Consider the following 19,390-nt stretch of genomic DNA (forward strand, 5'->3'; position numbering starts at 1 on the left):
GTGTTGCGGTTCTGGGCAGCGGTGTCCTTTGCGAAGCCACACGGCATCGCCCGGCATCGTTAGACTGTTTTTTCTCCAGGAATTCACTTCCAGGGTTCCAGGAACTGGAATGGCACTCTCTGGCAAGCTAGAATCTACAGCAAATAGACTCAGGTCTGGTTGGTGAAGCCTTTGCTGTCCCTGAGGCTTCAAAACAGAAGGCAAGCTCTACTCCAAGCACTTGGAGTCACCTCTCAAGCAGGAATGCACCAAAGTCCAGTCTCTGTCCCCTTGCACAGGCAGAAGCAGCAACTGCAGGATAGCCCAACATTGCACAGTCACAGGGCAGCACTTCTCCTCAGGTCTTCTCCAGACAGAGGTTCCTCTTAAACCCTTGAAGTAATCTAAAGTCTGGGGTTTTTGGTCCAATACTTATTTGCCTTTCTGCCTTTGAAGTTGGCAAACTTCAAAGTAAAGTCTCAAGTGTCTATAAGATCCTTTCTTGTCCAGGCCAGGCCGCAGCCACACACCAGGAGGTTGAAGACTGCATTGTGTGAGGGCAGGCACAGCCCATTCAGGTGTGAGTGACCACTCCTCCCCTCCCTTCCAGCACAGATGGCTCATCAGGATATGCAGGCTACACCCCAGCCCCTTTTGTGTAACTGTCTAGAGAGAAGTACAAACAACCCAACTGTCGAACTGACCCAGACAGGGAATCGACAAACAGTCAGAGTCACAGAGGGGGTCATTACAACCCTGGCGGTCGGTGTTAAAGCGGCGGTAAGACCGCCAACAGGCCGGCAACAAAAAAAAATGGAATTACGACTGTGGCAGAAACCGCCAACAAAGACAGCCACTTTAACATCCGACCGCCACGGCGATACTAACAAACAGCTCGCCGGTCACCGCCAACAGACAGGCGGGAGACAATGTACCGCCCACAGTATCACAACCTAGCAATCCTCCACCTTTTGCGGGGCGGATTCACCACAAACAAGAACACGGTGGGAACAGGACTTCGAAGGGAAAACGCTCACCTCTGCACACCCCACGAGGAACCAGGACGCCATGGAACCAGAGCTCCACATTTTACCAGCCTTTATCTTCTTGCTCCTCTACCAGGAGCACGAACAAGACCACGGTGAGTACTGCACCTACGACACAGGGGAGGGGGGAGGGAAAAAGCAGTGACACACACATGCAACACGCAACACCCCCACCCTCACCCACGACAACACACACACTAATACATCATGATACATTACAGTTACACCCCCCAGTGCCCCCGGAAGAATGCAAAGACAAAAGGAAATGAGGTGAACGATTGTAATATATTAAAATTCAGTAGTCAAATAATATACATACACTATTTACAAATATATACACCATGAATATTAGTCCAAGGTATTCCACCCTTAAAGTCCGTGGACCACTGGGCCCACATTGCATGGGAGAGGCCCACACAAGATACCCGAACATGACAGAGAGAACACTGCAGGGGCAACAGATAGAAATACAACAGGCACCTCAGGGGGAAGGGAAAGGGTGGGCACCTCAGCCGGTTGAGTGCACGACGCCAAATCCACGAGGTGGCCCCATGCCCACTGTTCAATCCTGGGGAGTGCAAAGCCACAGTCTCACAAGTCTCTACAGTGGGTGGGTTGCCCACTGCTATATCCTAGGGAGTGCAAAGCCACAGTCTCTCAAGTCTCTACAGTGGGTGGTTTGCCCACTGTTCAGTCCTGGGGAGTGCAAAGCCACAGTCTAACAAGTCTCTACAGTGGGTGGGTTGCCCACTGCTATATCCTGGGGAGTGCAAAGCCACAGTCTCTCAAGTATCTACAGTGGGTGGTTTGCCCATTGTTCAATCCTGGGGAGTGAAAAGCCACAGTCTCTCAAGTGGATAACAGTCTCCACTGGTTCTGGAGGGGGCTTTGTGCCCAGAGTGCTTCATCCTGCCAAGGACAGAGGTAGTGGATGTAAATCTCCACTGGTTCTGGAGGGGGCTTGGTGCCCAGACTGCCTCATTCTGCTTGTGGTGGTCTCAGTTGCGTCAGTGCTTTTGGCGCTCATGGGCCTGCGGTGCTTGTGGCGGCGGTGTCCTTGGCCGCGGTGCTTGTGGCGGTGGTGTCTTTGGCAGTGTTGCTTGTGGCGGCGCTGTCCTTGGCAGCGGTGCTTCTGGCGGCGGTGTCCTTGGCAGCGGTGCTTGTGGCGGCAGTGTCTTTGCTAGTGGCGGCGGTGTCTTTGACAGCGGTGCTTGTGGCGGCGGTGTCCTTGGCAGCGCTTTGGCTGCTGGCGGTCCTGTCTTGGGCAGCGTGGCTGCTGGCGGTCGCCTCCTGGGCAGCGGGGCTGCTGCTGACGGTCCTGTCTGGGCCAGCGGGGCTGCTGCTGGGCAGCAGGGCTGCTGGCGGTTGCCTCCTGGGCAGTGGGCTGCTGCTGGCGGTCCTGTCTGGGCCAGCGGGCTGCTGGCGGTCGCCTCCTGGGCAGTGGGGCTGCTGCTGGTGGTCCTGTCTGGGCCAGCGGGGCTGCTGGCGGTCGCCTCCTGGGCAGCGGGGCTGCTGCTGGCGGTCCTGTCTGGGCCAGCGGGGCTTCTGCTGGCAGTCCTGTCTGGGGCAGCAGGCTGCTGCTGGCCGGCTCCTGGGCAGCGGGGCTGATGGCGGGCTTCTCCGCTGTGCTGATCTACCCAGACTTGCCGGGTTTCTTGTGCCCCTTCACCACCTTGGAAGGTGTCGCAGCTGACGCCACACTCCCACCTGTACCCCTGGGAGCGGCTTTGGTGGATGTTGTCTTCCCCCTCTCCCACCGGGCACTGGCCAACTTTTGATGCTTGACAGGTGGGGGACTGTCTGTGCTGTGGCTCCTTGCCACACTGGCTGCCCTGCTGCCTGGTGCACTCCAGAATCCGGTGACTACTGGCACCACTGGTCCCGCCGATGTTGTGGCTGAGGTGCTAGGTTGGGACCTGGAGAGTCGGGCCCTAGGAGACTGACAGGGTGGGGGAGGTGAGGGAAAGAGGTCAAGGGTGGACAGGAAAAGTTTCTTAGGAACACCCACTGGGACGGGTAGCTGAAGGGGGTTTGGGAGTGGAGGAAGAGGTTGTGGTTGTAGAAGGTGTACGTTTGGTGACTTTGGGTGAAGGTGCATGCGCTGGAGGCTGTTGTGAGGTGGATGGCTGTTGGGTGGGTGTGTGCCTGTGTTTGTGTACCTTGGGAGGTGGCATCACAGACACACTGGGAGAGGACACAGGGGATGTGTGAATGGTAGTGGGGGTGGTGACTGCATGTGAGCGGGGTGTGGTGGTGGGTGTGCTGGTGATGGAAGTAGTGGCTGTAGATGTAGTGCATGCAGGTGTGAGTGAAGACGAGACTGGGAGGGAGGAGGGAGATGAGGAGGAGGGGGACACAGTGGAGGCAGTGGATGTTGCTATGTCTGTATGTGTGTGATGCTTGCATGAGTGCCTGTGGGATGTGTGTTGCTTATGTTTGCCTGAGCTTCCCTTGTGTGTTGAGGTGTGTGCATGCTGGTCTGATGGTGTGCTTGGGGTAGGCTGAGGTACAGGGGATTGGGTCTGGGTGGAGGAAGTTGGAGGGGGGAGGCTAGAGACAGGGACAATGGCTGCCATCAGTGTTGAGGCCAAAGTCTGAAAAGCTTGCTGAAAGGCTGCCTGACCAGAATGAATGCCCTCCAGGAATGCATTGGTGTGTTGCAACTGCCTCTCTACACCCTGGATGGCATTCAAAATGGTAGACTGCCCAACAGTAAGGGAACTGAGGAGGTCAATGGCCTCCTCATTGAGGGCAGCAGGGATGACTGGGGCAGGGGCTGAGGTGCCTGGGGCAAAGGAGATGCCCACCCTCCTGGGTGAGCAGGCACGGGGCAAAGGCTGAGGGGCTGCTGGGAGGGAAGTGCTGGAGGGGGAGCTCCCATCAGAGGACGAGTCTGTATCACTGGTGTCAGCTCCTGTCCCAGCTGTGGAGCTCCCCTTGCCCTCCGTCCCACTGCTGAAATCAGACTCTGTAGTATCACCTTCCAGGGCCATGTGGGATGCAGCTCCCTCCTGCTTCGGTGCCACTGCTCCTCCACCTGATGATGCTAATGCAAACATGTACAGGGAGACCACAAAAAGGGGGGGGGACAGAAGAAAGACATGTTGAGTGCATGCATTACCGCTATCGTTGGCGGACACGACAGACACAGAAGCCCCCTGCACTACGCTGCGCACTTGGGGTCCACTATTCAATCCCTACAAGGCTATGGCCAATATCTGCACACATGGATGTCACAGGAGCCTGACTAGGTGTAGTTGGCACTGTACCCAGGTGGGGTGGGGTGCCACAGGGTCTGCCTGAAAAAGGGGACATGACTAGCACACTAGCCCTGGCCCACCTCCTCCACCCAGACACCTCCACTGCGCGCTGAATCAGGAGAATGAGAGTGTACTCACCCCCTTTTGCTGCTGTGATGCCCTCAAGCGCCCATCCAACTCCGGGTACGCCACCGCCAGGATCCTGAACATCAGGGGGGTCATGATGCGACGGGCACCTCTCCCACGTTGGGAGGCCTTGGCGATGGCACGCCAGATATCCTTCTTCTGGTGGGCGCTGACCTACATGAATTGTACAGGGGAAAAAGAGAAGTTATTACCGACTGCACCATCACAGTCATTGGCCCGCATCCCTATCCTTGCCATGCAGCACATGCACTCACCATCGTTTCATGCATGCATCATTCTCCCCCCCATCTTTCATCCACACCACTCCACACAGGCATTGCCCATACAGCATGCTCATAGTGTACTTACCTGTTTGTCTGGAGGACTATAAAGTAGTATGTACTGGGGGAGGACCCCATCCACGAGTTTCTCCAAATCCTCAGTGATGAAGGCAGGGGCCCTTTCCCCAGACGTATGAGCCACTGTCTCTTCCAGACTGAGGTCACAGCAGCACTTGCAGTGTAGGTCCTCTCCTGTCGAAGATCAGGCATCGAGTGATTGAACAAATAGAAAATGGTAGTCACGTCCGCGGCGGTGTGTATCGTCACCGCCGGCGTACATCGTCATTGCCTCCTGGGACCCATAGGGTCCAATGTTAACCAATACAGAATTGCGCTGCGGTCTTCGACCGCCTACCGCAATGGTGTACAACGCCAGCGCAGTTACCTCAAATCCCATTGTCCCACTTTACAGGTCAGGCAGCCGCCATTTCAGGGGCCCACATTACTTTATTTTTAACTGTGTCACACATACCTAAGCCTTGCCTCAACACTCATACAGGCAAAATTCGGGTAATGAATGGTTTTCTGAGTGAGCTGTGTTTACGTACCTCTGAGTTGGTTGACTCTGTGCTCGCTGTTGTCCTTCATAGGCACCGTCCGCTGGGACGTGTGAGGAGATGGAGGCATCTTCTGGTGTAAAGACCACTGGTGGACCTGTCGACAATGGAGGAAAGACATGTAATCATCACCTACAGGCTTGATCGTGCCACAATCCTGGAACTGTGTGCCCAGTCGGAGCCAGACCTGATGTCAGCTATCCGCCATCCCACAGGAATCCCCCCTCAAGTGCAGGTGCTGTCAGTACTCCATTTCCTTGCAAGTGGGTCTTTTCAAACTACAGTGGCCATAGCATCAGGGATGTCCCAGCCTATGTTTTCTAACGTGTTGTCCAGAGTGTTGTCTGCCCTGCTGAAACACATGTGGAGCTACATCGTTTTCCCTCAGGTGGAGGATTTGCCTACAGTGAAAGGTGACTTCTATGCCCTGGGACATATCCCCAACATCATAGGTGCCATTGATTGGACACATGTGGCCTTGGTCCCCCCCGCAGGAGTGAACAGGTGTACAGAAACCATTCGATGAATGTGCAGATGGTGTGTTTGGCAGACCAGTACATCTCCCAAGTTAATGCCAAATTCCCTGGTTCAGTGCATGCCGCTTACATCCTGTGGAACAGCAGCATCCCTTATGTGATGGGGCGACTCCAGAGGCACTGTGTGTGGCTATTAGGTGAGCACCTGGAACCAAATCAGTGGGAATAGTTGTCTGGGTCTGGGGATATCCCTACAGGTTAGTGTGTGTCTAACAGTTGTCCCTCACCATTTGCAGGTGACTCTGGCTAACCCAACCTGTCATGGCTACTGACCCCAGTGAGGAATCCCAGGACAAGGGCAGAGGAATGCTACAATGAGGCACATGGGCAAACTAGGAGGATTATAGAGCGGACCTTCGGCCTCCTGAAGGCCAGGTTCCGGTGATTCCATATGACAGGTGGTTCCCTATTCTACTCACCAAAGAAGGTGTGCCAGATCATCGTGGCCTGCTCTATACTTCACAACTTAGCTTTGCGACGACAGCTGCCTTTTCTGCAGGAGGATGGTCCAGATGGAGGTGTTGTAGCAGCTGTGGAGCCTGTGGACAGCGAAGACGAGGAAGCAGAAGAAGAGGACATCGACAACAGGAACTCTGTGATCCTGCAATACTTCCAGTGAGACACAGGTAAGACGACAAACCTGCCTACTACATGTGCTTTAACGCTACTACCTCTCTACTGTCTGTCCTTTTCACCCAGTGTATGGTCACTGAGTTGTCACTTTCCCTTACGATTTCACAGATGTGGGTCCCACTGTGTAACATCTGCTTTGTCTCCTCATGGACTAGAGCTGTGTGACATAGGTATTTTGACATTACAATTGAAAGAGCATTTTGTCACTGTAATTGCTAATACACTATTTTGAAATCAGACAGACTCCAGATTGTTTTGTGCTTTTAGGGTGTTTATTTAAGTGCTCAATACTGGAGGGGGTTGTAAAATGGTGAGGGGTGATGGTGGAGGAATGTCCATGGCAGAGTCCAGTCTATTAGTCTCACAGGTGCATTGTCCAAAAGGGCATAGGAAGTGGAGCTGGGCAAGTTTGAGGATGGACAGGGTGACAAGGTGGGACAAAAGGATGACATTCAGGGTAGTCTCATTTCTTGGCGGGGGTCTTGGCATTGTTCTCTGTCTTTGTCCTGGATCTCAGGGACCGTTTGCGGGGTGTTTCTCTCTCTGCAGGGGGTGGGGTGCTGGTGTGGTGGTCCTGTGGGGGTGCCTCCTGTCCACTAGCGCCGGTGGAGGTGGTGGGCAGTTCATCGTCCAGGCTAGTGTCAGGGGCCCCTTGTTGTGCCACAATGTCCCTCCTGGTGTTGAGGACTTCCTTCAGCACCCCTACGATGGTGCCCAGGGTGGAATTGATGGATCTGAGTTCCTCCCTGAAGCCCAAATACTGTTCCTCCTGCAGCCGCTGGGTCTCCTGAAACTTGGCCAGTACCGTTGCCATTGTCTCCTGGGAATGATGGTACGCTCCCATGATGTTGGAGAGGGCCTCGTGGAGAGTGGGTTCCCTGGGCCTGTCCTCCCTCTGTCGCATAGCAGCCCTCCCAGTTCCCCTGTTTCCCTGGGCCTCTGTCCCCTGAACGGTGTACCCACTACCACTGCCCCAGGTCCCTGTTGTTGTTGGGGTGGTGGGTTAGCCTGGGGTCCCTGTAGTGGTGGACACACTGCTGATTGACGTGTCCTGGGGACAGAGGTATGGCCCCGCTGGGTGGGTGCTGTGCTGGTGTTTCCAGAGGGGGCAAGCTCTGTAGGGGCCAGTGCCAGTGTGAGGGGAACCGACTGTCCCGAGGTCCCAGATGGGCCGAGCTGGTCGTCTAGATCCAGTTGGACAGAGCTGCTGTCATCACTGTGGGCCTCTTCTGTTGGTGGTGTGGACATGTGTGGACCCTCCTGTGCGGTGACGTTGGGTAGGGGTCCTGCAGGGGTGTAAAAGCATGGTTATGGCATCTGGGTGTACCATGGTGTGCAATGGGTGGGTGACTGTGTACCCCATTGCTTGCATTCCTGTATGGGACCTTGTGTGATGATGGTTTAGGGGGGTGTATGCGTATGTGCAGTGGCCATGCATTGGTGATGGGTGTCCATGCTTTGTTGTTGCATGCAGGGCTTGGTGTTGGGATGTGTGGTTTGTGATATTGGGACATTTGTGAGGAGTAGGAGTGATGGGGGTGAGGGCGAGGGTGGGGGTATGTGATGGCATGCAGGTAGGGTGGGGGATATAGTATTTAAGGTTTGACTTACCAGAGTCCATCCCTCCAGCTACTCCTTCAAGGCCCTCAGGATGCAGAATAGCCAAGACTTGCTCCTCCCATGTTGTTAGTTGTGGGGGAGGAGGTGGGGTCCGCTGCCAGTCCTCTGAACCGCAAGGTGGTGTCTTGAGACCACGGAACGCACCTTCCCCCGTAGGTCGTTCCACCTCTTCCTGATGTCATCCCTATTTCTTGGGTGCTGTCCCACTGCGTTGACCCTGTCCACTATTCTTCGCCATAGCTCCATCTTCCTAGCTATGGAGGTGTGCTGCACCTGTGATCCGAATAGCTGTTGCTCTAACCGGATGATTTCCTCCACCATGACCCTGAGCTCCTCCTCAGAGAACCTGGGGTGTCTTTGCCGTACCATGGGGTGGTGTGGGTGATGTGTGGGGTGGTGTGTGTTGTGATATGTGGGGTGATATTTAGTGGTGGGTTGTGTGAGGTGCGTGGATGTTATGTGGGTGATGGTATTGTGTGCCTGTGGATGCTTGATTGTAGATTGTAGTGTCTCTCTCTGGCCTTCTGTCACAATTGTGGTTGTAGGGGTTTGTGGGTGATGTGGGTGTGAGTTTTATATTGTATTGGGTGTGTGGGAGTGGTGTGTGTATGTGTGTCAGGTGTGTGTATTTGGAATTGTCCAATGTGGTAGTGTTTTGTATATGTGTGTGTATTTTGAGCGCGACGGTGTGTACCGCCAATGGAATACCACGGTTGAAAGACCGCTGCGTGGATTCATGGGTCGTGATAGTGTGGGCGTATTTCTGTTGGCGTGACGGTGGAGGTTTTGTTATCGCCAGTTTTTCACTGACCTTTGGTGTGGCGGACTGGTGTGGGTGTCTCAATTTTGGCAGATTCCGAGCTGTGGGTCATAATGACCGTGGCGGAATTCCGCTGCCGCAGCGGTGTGTTGGTGGTCTTCTACACAGCGGCTTTTACCACCAATGTTGTAAAGAGGGCCAGAATGGTTTAAGCAAGAAAATGCCTACTTTCTAAAAGTGGCATTTTCAAACACACAATCTAAAAACCAACTTCACTAAAATAAATATTTTTAATTTTTAGCTCAGAGACCCTAAACTCTCTCTGCTCCCAAAGGGAATCTGCACTTTAATAGCATTTAAAGGCTGCCCCCATGTTAAACGAGATCGGTCGGCCTTGCAACAGTGAAAAAACAAATTTGGCATTTTTTTTTTTTTTATAATAATAATAAGCTTTATTCGGTCATTGAGGCCATCAAAGCATAAAAAGAAAATACAATTGTAACAAGATATACGAACAAACAGAAAGATAACATTAACTTAATATCACAATGTACATATACATGGTTTAAAACATGACAATAAAAATACAACCCGTTCTTCATACCTTCTAAATCCTAAAAAGTATTACATAGAATAGAAACATTTTTATTTCAATTAGTGATTTCGTATACGCCAGGCTGTCGTAAGGAACTTGCTGACAGCATGGATAACTTTTATGAATATCACTCTTTAAGATCCTGATAGCTGTAAAACATTGTCTCAAACCCAGGTTTCGGCAAGTTGCACAATCCCATTTTGCTCTGGGAGTTGTAGAGGCAGGGCAAAAGAACAAAAAAATTTCAATAGTTTCTGTGCAAACAAGACAAGCTGGGCAGAGATCTGTAGAAGAAGACCCACCCCAATTCTTAGTTAGAGATAACAGCGGTAGGCTTCCAAAACGGAAGCATGCATAAAGACCCTTCCCCAGCAGATCAGGAATCAGGTCTAGATATTGTTCAAACTGGGGATACCACTTGAAGTTGATAAACAGATTGGTCAATCTACCATAGGATGTGCAACGGACCAGATACTCTTTATATGGGACCAAAATACTGTCTTTAATAGAGTCTTATCAGCTCTCTCCAAGTTGTGTGGCTCTTCCCAAAACCTTCTTAAACCCAGAACCGTAAACCAATTAGATACATGCAAGACCCAGGTTATGGTAGCTGCTCCAGGCCTCCTAAGAATATCCAGAGCTGAATCTCTGTATACAATATGTTGCGGAACAGTCCAAATCCTCATCCAGTATAACAAGGGTCTTAGGGCTATCAAATTGGATATACGATTAAAGCCTAGGTCCATAAACACAGGGATCAGAGGAGTACTCTGGGGGCACGCAAATAGGGCCCTGGCAAAGTTGTTTTCTCCTACTGCTTTTACTCTCAGAGTGTCCCCATAGTTCGGCACCATAGGTGGCTGCACCCTGCGCCTTAGCCAGATAGATTTTAGTAGCTGGGGAAACAGCCTTGGAAACAGAATTCTTCTAAAAGCGCAGGATAGAAGAAGCCCCACACTTTTGCCGATTTGCTCCTCCCAATGCAAGTTATTTGCGAGCCTCACGCCTAAGTAGTCTATGGTCTTTACTATGCTTAATGGGGCCCCATCCAAATTGATGGTGCATCTTCGGCTGCTGCCAGAGGAAAACACCATCAGTTTTGTTTTGTTAACGTTCAATTCTAAGCCATGGTTGTCACAGAAAGACTTAAATCTATCCACAAGGGTTTGGAGGCCCCTAGGGGTCTTGGAGATAAAAAGAGAATCGTCTGCAAACAGCAGTATTGGGATCTTCTGTTTGTTTAGAGTGGGGGAGTCGTTGGTACATGAAGACAAAATTTGTACCACTTTATTGATAAATAACGTAAAAAGTGTGGGAGCCAAGACGCAACCCTGGCGAACTCCCCTCCGTATGGGGATCTTATCAGTCAATTCTCCATGGTCACCCCACCTCACTTGTGCATATGTGTCATCATTTAAACGTTGTAACAGCAAAACCAAATTGATAGGGACACCCATCTGGAGTAGTGCTTCCCAAAGCTTTTCTCTGAAAACCAAATCGAAGGCAAATCTGAGGTCTACGAAGACAACAAAAAGAGGTTGTTTTACGAGGCTATTTTTGGAACGAAAGCTCGCTTGCAGCGTAGAAAGGGCCTGATGTTCTTGGACCCAGCTTGTTAACGTCTCTAGCAGTTATTTGGCAAAAGTTTTCTCCATGTTATCAATCAAACTAATAGGTCTATAGTTTGCGTGAGAATTTTCAGTACCCTTTTTAAAAATGGGGATTATCTCAGCACCCTTCCAAGTGCTTGGAATTGCACCACCAGCAGCGATTCTGTTTGAAATTAAATTAATATACCAGGACCAATAGTTATTTCAGATTTATATAGGTCACCTGGTATTTTATCGGGCCCCAGCGCTTTTCTTGATTTTAATGAATTGATCGCGATTTTGGTTTCCTCTAAGGAAAAAACAAGTGGCTCAGAGCAGTCACCCCAGTTGCCCAACCGAGGGGTGGTTAGATCATGTGCTGGAGAATATCCAACTAATGGGTTATTAGGGGCAGCATAGAGATGGGTAAAATGATCTACCCACATCTCAGGTTGAATATGATGCCTTATACGCCTCCTGCCCCCTCCTTGCCCTCTGGACAATAGATCCCAGAACATCACATTGTTATTGTTTTCCAAAGCAAGAGTCAACCCCTGCCAGATCAGCTTTTTTGCCAGAATTTGAGCCTTCTTGTATGATCGCCTGGCCGATTGAATCACAACAAGGGAGCCTGACTTAATAGCACTGTTTAATTCAGATTTGGCCCTGCTGCAGTCCTCATTATACCATCCTCTATCGCCCTAGGGAAGAACATCACCCCCTTTGGCTCTGGTCTTTTTGAAAAAAAAAACCTCTGCAATCCGTTAAATATTCCTTGATGGATGTCCAGAATAGGGATGTTATCAGTTTCGTGTTCCTCATAAATTGCCAACTCATCTACAAACAATTTATAAATCCCAGCCACCGAGTGAGAGCTGGACAAAACCTTTGGCCATGAGACCTTAGTGTAATTATTATTCAGCAATGGAGAGGGGACCTCTGAACGTTGTAGGTTCGAGGTTCTTCTAAAAACATCCTCATTCATAGATAATAACAAGGGATTATGATCGCTTTCGCATCGAGGTTCCACTTTTATGTCTTTTAGTAAAGGCCATAATCTAACATCAAGTAAAAAGTAATCTATTATACTTGTGGACATCCCTCGTTTAAAAGTGGGTGCCAAATTTAGGTCTGAGGGTGTGCGTCCATTGCAAGCCCTGAGACCGTACTTTACGCATAACATAGCTAGCTGGAGGGCTACACGAGAGCGAGTGCACGGGTAGCTGTTCGTTAACTGTGGGATACCCCACATCTCGTCTTCCTCGTCTGTTAAGCCAGTGATCATATCAGAGGGTTCAAAAGTACAGTTAAAATCTCCGGCTAATATTAAATAGAATGGGGGATTGAGGGAATCTAGAAATTCTGTCAACTGTAACAGAGTTTAGTACTCGAGCCTTCTAGAAACAGATCTCGCATATATATTAATAACAATCATTTATTATTCTCGATGTAAGGTAAATTGAACTCCCATTAGATCCACCAAATCTATTTTTAACCAACAATTATCACAATGCAAGTCCTTGTTGATAAGCATTAATAAACCCACTTTAAGTTGTCCTTGACCCTTTTCCGAAGGCTGGGCAGGAATGTTATATAAAATGTGCTCAGCAGCCCAGGTCTCTTGAAACAAGCAAATGTGAAAGTTATTAATAAAAGTAGCCCACTCCAAGTCTCCCAGCTTCTTACGGAGACCAGCTACATTCCATGTTAAAATTAGAAACTCGGAATTGGCTAGATCATTATCGTTGTTGGGGCTAAGTCCCTCTTCTATACAAATACGAGTGTCCCCAGATATAACATCTGACCGCGCATCCCGATTGCCATTTAGTCAATCAATTGCGTCCAGAGAACGGAAAGACTTGTGGTCCACAGGGTATTCACCTTCCAGGGCCGGAGCTAGCTCACTAGTAATCCTTCCTGCATGGGTACAAGGTGGATTTAGAGAGAGGTTAATACCAACCCTTTTCGTGACCCTCAGATCACAAGTTCGGGTTCTAAATTCCGTGAGGTGGTCCACCGTGGATTTTTTAATAAAGCAGACAGAGATATAATCATGCTTTACCCCTGGTTGACTGTGTCTTCCTACCTTATCGATATCGGAGCGAAGAACCGAAAGACAATCACATCTAAAGTGGAACCAGTGGATAACCTTGTTGGTCAGGGATTCATGATCTTCGAAGGAGCCGGATAGCAGTTTGGGCACATTAGTCAGAAAAAAAACATTGGCTCTACTTATTTGACCCTGGTGTTGTGCCTGTCTTGCCAACCGTGGCATACCCGTCATGGAACTGCCAAAACCAGTGGGAGTCTCATGGGGGCCATCTGCTCCACCAAACCCACTGGATGTGCCAGCCCTCTCAAGTGCATTTTCCACAGGGCTAGGCCATAATGCTGTGTGGGCACCCCCGTACCCCTCTATAATTAGGAGCTCCTGTGGTCTTCTGGCATGGCCTTGGAAGCTCAATTTGATTACTCTCTGCATGGGGCGGAATTTGATCAAATGGGAGGGGGTTTGTCGCCAGCCTAGGGAGAGAAAAAACAGAATTTATTCCTGGCTTAGATACAGTTTTATCCCCACCCATTCCCCGCCCCACCTTCGTTTTTGTTCCCTGGCAGCTGCAACCATTTTTAGGCCCTAAGATCTCTTTCATCAACCCTAATAGAGATACAACCAGAGACTTTACTTCGTCCACCTTTCGTACAACAAAGGCTAAATTGCCATCCTCGTACGAGGATTGCACGCCACCAGAAGCAGACACTTTATATTGATGACTAATATCTTCAGTAGCGTCTCCATGCTGAATGTGTGACACATTGTTAGGCAGATCTCCCTCTTCCTCCAGTGGCCCAAATCGATTAGAGCATGGAATATTAGGAATTATTACAATCTCTGGGCTTAATGGGGGGGGATAGCTGAATTACCCATAGAGGGGAAGTCCAAGTGACTAGGTAAATTGTCCACAGAACTGGGAGGAATAGCTGAAGCCATGTGGGCAATTTCACCCCTGGGGGCAGAAAGTTCCTCAATTGAGGTGATCGGATCTGAGGGGTGTGTTGAGTGAGAACTCTTCTTTCTGTTGAAAATTTCTGGTATTTTCCCCATCCCCAAGGTAGCACACTTTTTTGTGGGTGCGTGGGGATTACTTTTCAAAAGTTCATCAACCTCCTTAAATATCATGTCAATTTGGTCGAGGGGGTTGAAGCCTTTGCTGTTAGCAGGACTCCCTTGGTTTTTGGCATGCTTTTTTGATTTTTTGGTGCCATTCTGTTGCGGTGGGACATCCACTGCTTTGCGTTTTCTCATTGCAGGTTACCAGCATATGCAAGTCACAGCACCAGAAGTATAGAGATAGGCCAAATTACTTCTCTTATATAGAAGAGTGGATACATTTGTTGAACCTCTGTTGCTTAAAGAGCCTGGCACCAAACACAGGATAACTTAGTTAAGTAAAGTAACCAGTACTCAGGTATCGCGTTAACGACACATAACAAAAGGGCCCAATGTCATACCTTAGGGACCAGAGGGGTGGCCCAGCCCAGCCTCAGTCAGCCTCTGACGGGCGCAGATGGGCCTGCCCTTGGCCCGGGCTTTGCCCAGGCGCATCCCGCAATGCGGGCGCGTGCTGAGTTTTTAAAGGGGCCTTGTGGTCCCGCCCCCTAAAGATGGTAGCAGCAGCAACAGCGTCCGTCGCGACCCGTGATGCGGGCGCGTGCTGAGTTTTTAAAGGGGCCTTGTGATCCCGCCCCCTAAAGATGGTAGCAGCAGCAACAGCGTCCTTCGCGACCCGCGATGCGGGCGCGTGCTGAGTTTTTAAAGGGGCCTTGTGGTCCTGCCCCCTAAAGGTGGTAGCAGCAGCAACAGCGTCCTTCGCGGCATTATTTCACTGTCCGGACATTGAAAACACATAAGTTCATGTCCCACCTTTAACATACACTGAACCCTGCCCATGGGGCTACCTAGGGCCTACCTTAGGGGTGCCTTACATGTATAAAAAGGGAAGGTTTAGGCCTGGCAAGTGGGTACACTCGCCAAGTCAAATTGGCAGTGCAAGACTGCACACGCAGACACTGCAATGGCAGGTCTGAGACATGTTTACAGGGCTACCCATGTGGGTGGCACAATCAGTCCTGCAGGCCCACTAGTAGCATTTGATTTACAGGCCCTGGGCACCCCTAGTGCACTGTAGTAGGTACTTGCTAGTTAATCAAATATGCCAATCATGGAAAGCCAATTAGATATACATTTTACATAGGAGCACTCGCACTTCAGCACTGGATAGCAGTGGTAAAGTGCCCAGAGTAGTAAAAACAGCAAAAACAGAGTCCATCACACATCAGCAACCTAGGAAACATAGGCAAAATGTTAGGGGAGACCACACCAAGGATGCCAACACTTGTGCCCCCAAGCTGAAAGTGGGGAGCAACTACCCCAACCTCATGGGAGTTCTCATCACTAAGGCGGAAGAATCTGAATAGACCATCAGCATTAAACTTTCAGTGTTTGATAATAATTCATATTATTTAGACTTATTATTTGGATGTTAAATGCTAAATATTTTTAACATTTTTTATTATATTGATTTTTAATTCAATTTAGTAGAATTGGCATGTTCTGTACCAGGGCTGTGTTCCACCGTAAATTCCATCCCCTGTAGCTGTAGGAAAATAGACCACCTCAACAGTTTTGGATTCTCACCCCTCATCTGCATTAACCATCTGAGGGGCCTATGGTTGGTCTGAACCCGGAAGTGAGTCCCAAACAAGTAGGGTCTCAGCTTCTTCAGTACCCAGAACACAGTAAAAGCTTCACGCTCTACTGCACTCCATCTATGTTCCCTGGGAAGTAACCTCCTGCTAATGAAGGCTACAGGTTGATCTAGGCTCTCTTCATTAAGCTGTGAGAGTACTGCTCCTATGCCATGCTCTGAGGCGCCTGTTTCCACAACAAACTCCTTGGAGTAGTCAGGTGCCTTCAGCACAGGTGCTGTGCATATGGCAGCCCTCAGGGCATCAAAAGCGGTCTGGCAAGCCTCTTTCTAGATCACCTTCTTTGGTTGCTTCTTGGAAGTCAACTCAGTCAAGGGGGCAACAATTGTGCCACATTCCTAACAGTATATTGCAGGCAAGAATACAGTGTTATAACTGTTTAATACAGTTTGTAATCTTGTATGTTTTTGTGTGTTAACATTATTAATATGTTTTGGAAATTGTTTTAAAAAGCTTTAGCAGTTTTGTATTTAGTTTTTATTGTTTTTGAAATATCTGCTTTGCTTTTTTTATTTGCTGGGTTTTATCGGGAGTAGAGTGTATTGTTTCTTACTATATATTTTTAATTTATTTTTATTTTTTTCAGTTTGAAAAGACTAATTCGTTAATGAGATCATTATGTATGTGACTTATTTAACAGTTTGTTTACTGAAAAATAGTTTCACAAATTATTAATTTTTAGATTCTTATTGGAATGTTAGATCACTAATTATCTAAAATGTTTAATTGTTAATTAATTTACTCTAGTTTAATGTATTATGTTTTGGGTTTTATTAGGATTTAGTATTTTTTAAGTTTTTGATTTGTTGTGGTTTATTTCCTTTAGTATTTTGTGAATAGTGAGGATTGTAGGGGATTATGATAGGAAGTGTTTGACTAAATTGTTTACTGTTTTTGAATGGAAATTAATGTTTCAATCAGATACTTTTCTTAATCAGTGCATTTTTAAATTGAGTAAATCTAATGAGTATTTGCTTATAACAAGTGGTAATTTATTTCATATTTCGTGTATTTTTAAATTATGATTTCTGTGATTCTATATTATTTATTATATAGGTGTTCAGTACTTTCCCTACTGTTGCTTGGGTTGTGTAGAAATATTAAAAATAACTCCTAAGTCCAAGACTTTCCTTCTGTTGGGATAGCCAATCTGACCTCCCCGTCCACTTACAATGTCCAACACTATACCTTCTGTGTCTTAGGTCGAAGTGAGAATAGTAAGTTTCACCCCTCCAAAGTTAAGCACTTTTCCTGTTGTTGCTTAGGTTTGAGTGCCAATAGTACATTTTATTGCTCGAAAATGTCTATATTGTTTCTTTTTTTTTCACATAGAAACTAGAATGCTACTTTTGTTCCATTTATATTTGTCTTTATTTTTTTATTTTAGTGGTATTTCAGTGTTTAATATTAATTGATATTATTTAGACTTATTATTTGGATGTTGAATGTTAAATATTTTTCCCTTTTTTAGTATCTCGTTTTTTTAATTCAAATTAATAGAATTGTTTATAAAGGTATTTTGAATTTTGATTATTCTCTAATTGCAATTTAGTTTTTGCATTTTTTATTACATTTTGTCATTTTATTATACAGTATATATATTCCAATTGTAATTTTATAATTTTTATTTTATTTTTTAACTTTGAATAATATGAACTTTACTAAAGCATATTTGAACATAATGTTATTGATTTCATATTTCAAATTTTATTCTATATGTATACATATATATATATGTCAAAGAAAAAGAATACTATTTGCACACTCAGGGCTCAAGGAAAAGCAAAAATTGTTTAATCATAAACACAACACGTTTCGTTTTGTTTGGTCAGTTGAAACGCGTTGTGTTTGTGATTAAACGATTTTTGCTTTATCTTGAGCCCTGAGTGTGGAATAGTATTCTTTTTCTTTGATTTATTAACTACCGGTTTGTAATCATTTTTCAAATATCTATTATTTATTATATATTTGCTTTCATTTACTTTTAAATATTATATTTGTGAAACAATGATTATTTTTATTATATATATATATATATATATATATAACTTTGCAGATATGTCAATATGAATATTAGCCTATGTAATGTTGATATGTATGACCGCTAAATTTTGTAGACAGTATTTGTAAGCTTTACATTATGAAGGTGTATAGTTAATTTTAAAGTCTAGCTGCAATATTTTTTGTACTGGAATGTTTTTAACAATGGAATTATGTCATTGAAGTGGTCAGGTGAGAGCTTGTATTACAATATAGCAGCTTTACTGTTTGGGTGAATGAAAAAGAGTTTGTGAGACTGCTATGAGGATGATATACCAGGATTTGCTATGGGAACAGTTGGCTCTAGAGTGCGTAATGAAAAGGAGTGATGTGAGACCAGCTGTGCAAAAAGAACACATGGTTGGTGATACTTATTAATATTCAGGCCTCAAGGAATAGGTTCGGGATAACGGTCAAAGCAATGAATTTAGAATCACTTTTAGCTTTCACAGAAACATCCAATGGGATAGCAGATTACAATAATATGTTGCATAAAGACCATCAGGACAGAGATTGTTCTTCAGATCATGTTAGAGAGAGTCGGGTCTAGAACTGAGTATGGTAGTTAGGTCAGGATGGATGCAGTAGTCTCTGAATTAATTAAGTTTATTTTCTGCCGACCCTTGCTTTTGAGGCTTGTAGATAAGAGGTACTGCCCAAAATATAGGGAGTCTTTGGGTATGATCCTTTTGAGAAAGTGGATAATTAGTTGGGGTGAATGGTACTCCTTCACAAGTAAAATTGCCACTTTACTTTTTTGACCAGTAAAGGTTTCAGTAATTTAAATCTGAGTTCAGCCTTTGGTAGCTATGTCACACAACAGGCAGGCTTATCTTAAGAAAATGTGACCATTTTGAAGGATAAATCATGTATGTTTCTCGAAATTCTGACATTCATCATGGAAAAATTGTGGCAAAGTTTACGGGAAAATGCCTGTAAACCTTGAGGTAATGTGCTGCTAATAGTTTGCATGGAAGATTATTATTACAAGTTTGGCGGACGGTTTAGGCCATCAGCCGAACTTCCGATGGGGGAGGTTGCCACTATAGTGGCTCCCTCCCTGCCAGGCCCATTAAGCGTTTCCCGCTAGGTCAGCGGGTGGAAACCTGGGTTTCCACCCGCTGGCCTAGGGGAACACCCTGCAACATTGACTCTGGCTTGTAATTGAGCCACCGGCAATGCTGTAGGATGCAGGGTGCACCAGCAACCTCACAATGTTCACTGTCTGCTTTGCGATGGTGCTGGCCAGGGGGACCCCTGCACTGCCCATGTCAAGGGGGCTCCCCTCCACCTGTTCTCTCCCAGCCTTTTCATGGTGGTGTACCGCCATGAAATTGCTGGTGGAGAGTGAGGTCTTAATCCCCAAAGCAGCGCTACTTGCAGCGTTGCTCTGGCACATTAGGACCGCCACAACCACGAGACCGGCTGTGCTGGTGGTCCAACTGCGGCACTACAGCTGTGGTCATATGTGTCTGCCAGACTGGTAATGACCCCCTATGTCTATTGTTTTTTAAAAGGCTAAATAATATCCTTCAAGTTAC

At 47.3% G+C, this 19,390-nt stretch overlaps 1 protein-coding gene across 2 annotated transcripts in view; it reads left to right on the top strand.

Annotated features, from left to right (window-relative positions):
- The window catches only part of SNTG2 (syntrophin gamma 2), a 2,000,310-nt gene that overhangs the window by 1,898,564 nt on the left and 82,356 nt on the right, over positions 1-19,390 (top strand). The window lies entirely within an intron of this gene.

This window comes from Pleurodeles waltl, chromosome 5, assembly GCF_031143425.1.
Source record: "Pleurodeles waltl isolate 20211129_DDA chromosome 5, aPleWal1.hap1.20221129, whole genome shotgun sequence".
Lineage (NCBI taxonomy): Eukaryota > Metazoa > Chordata > Amphibia > Caudata > Salamandridae > Pleurodeles > Pleurodeles waltl.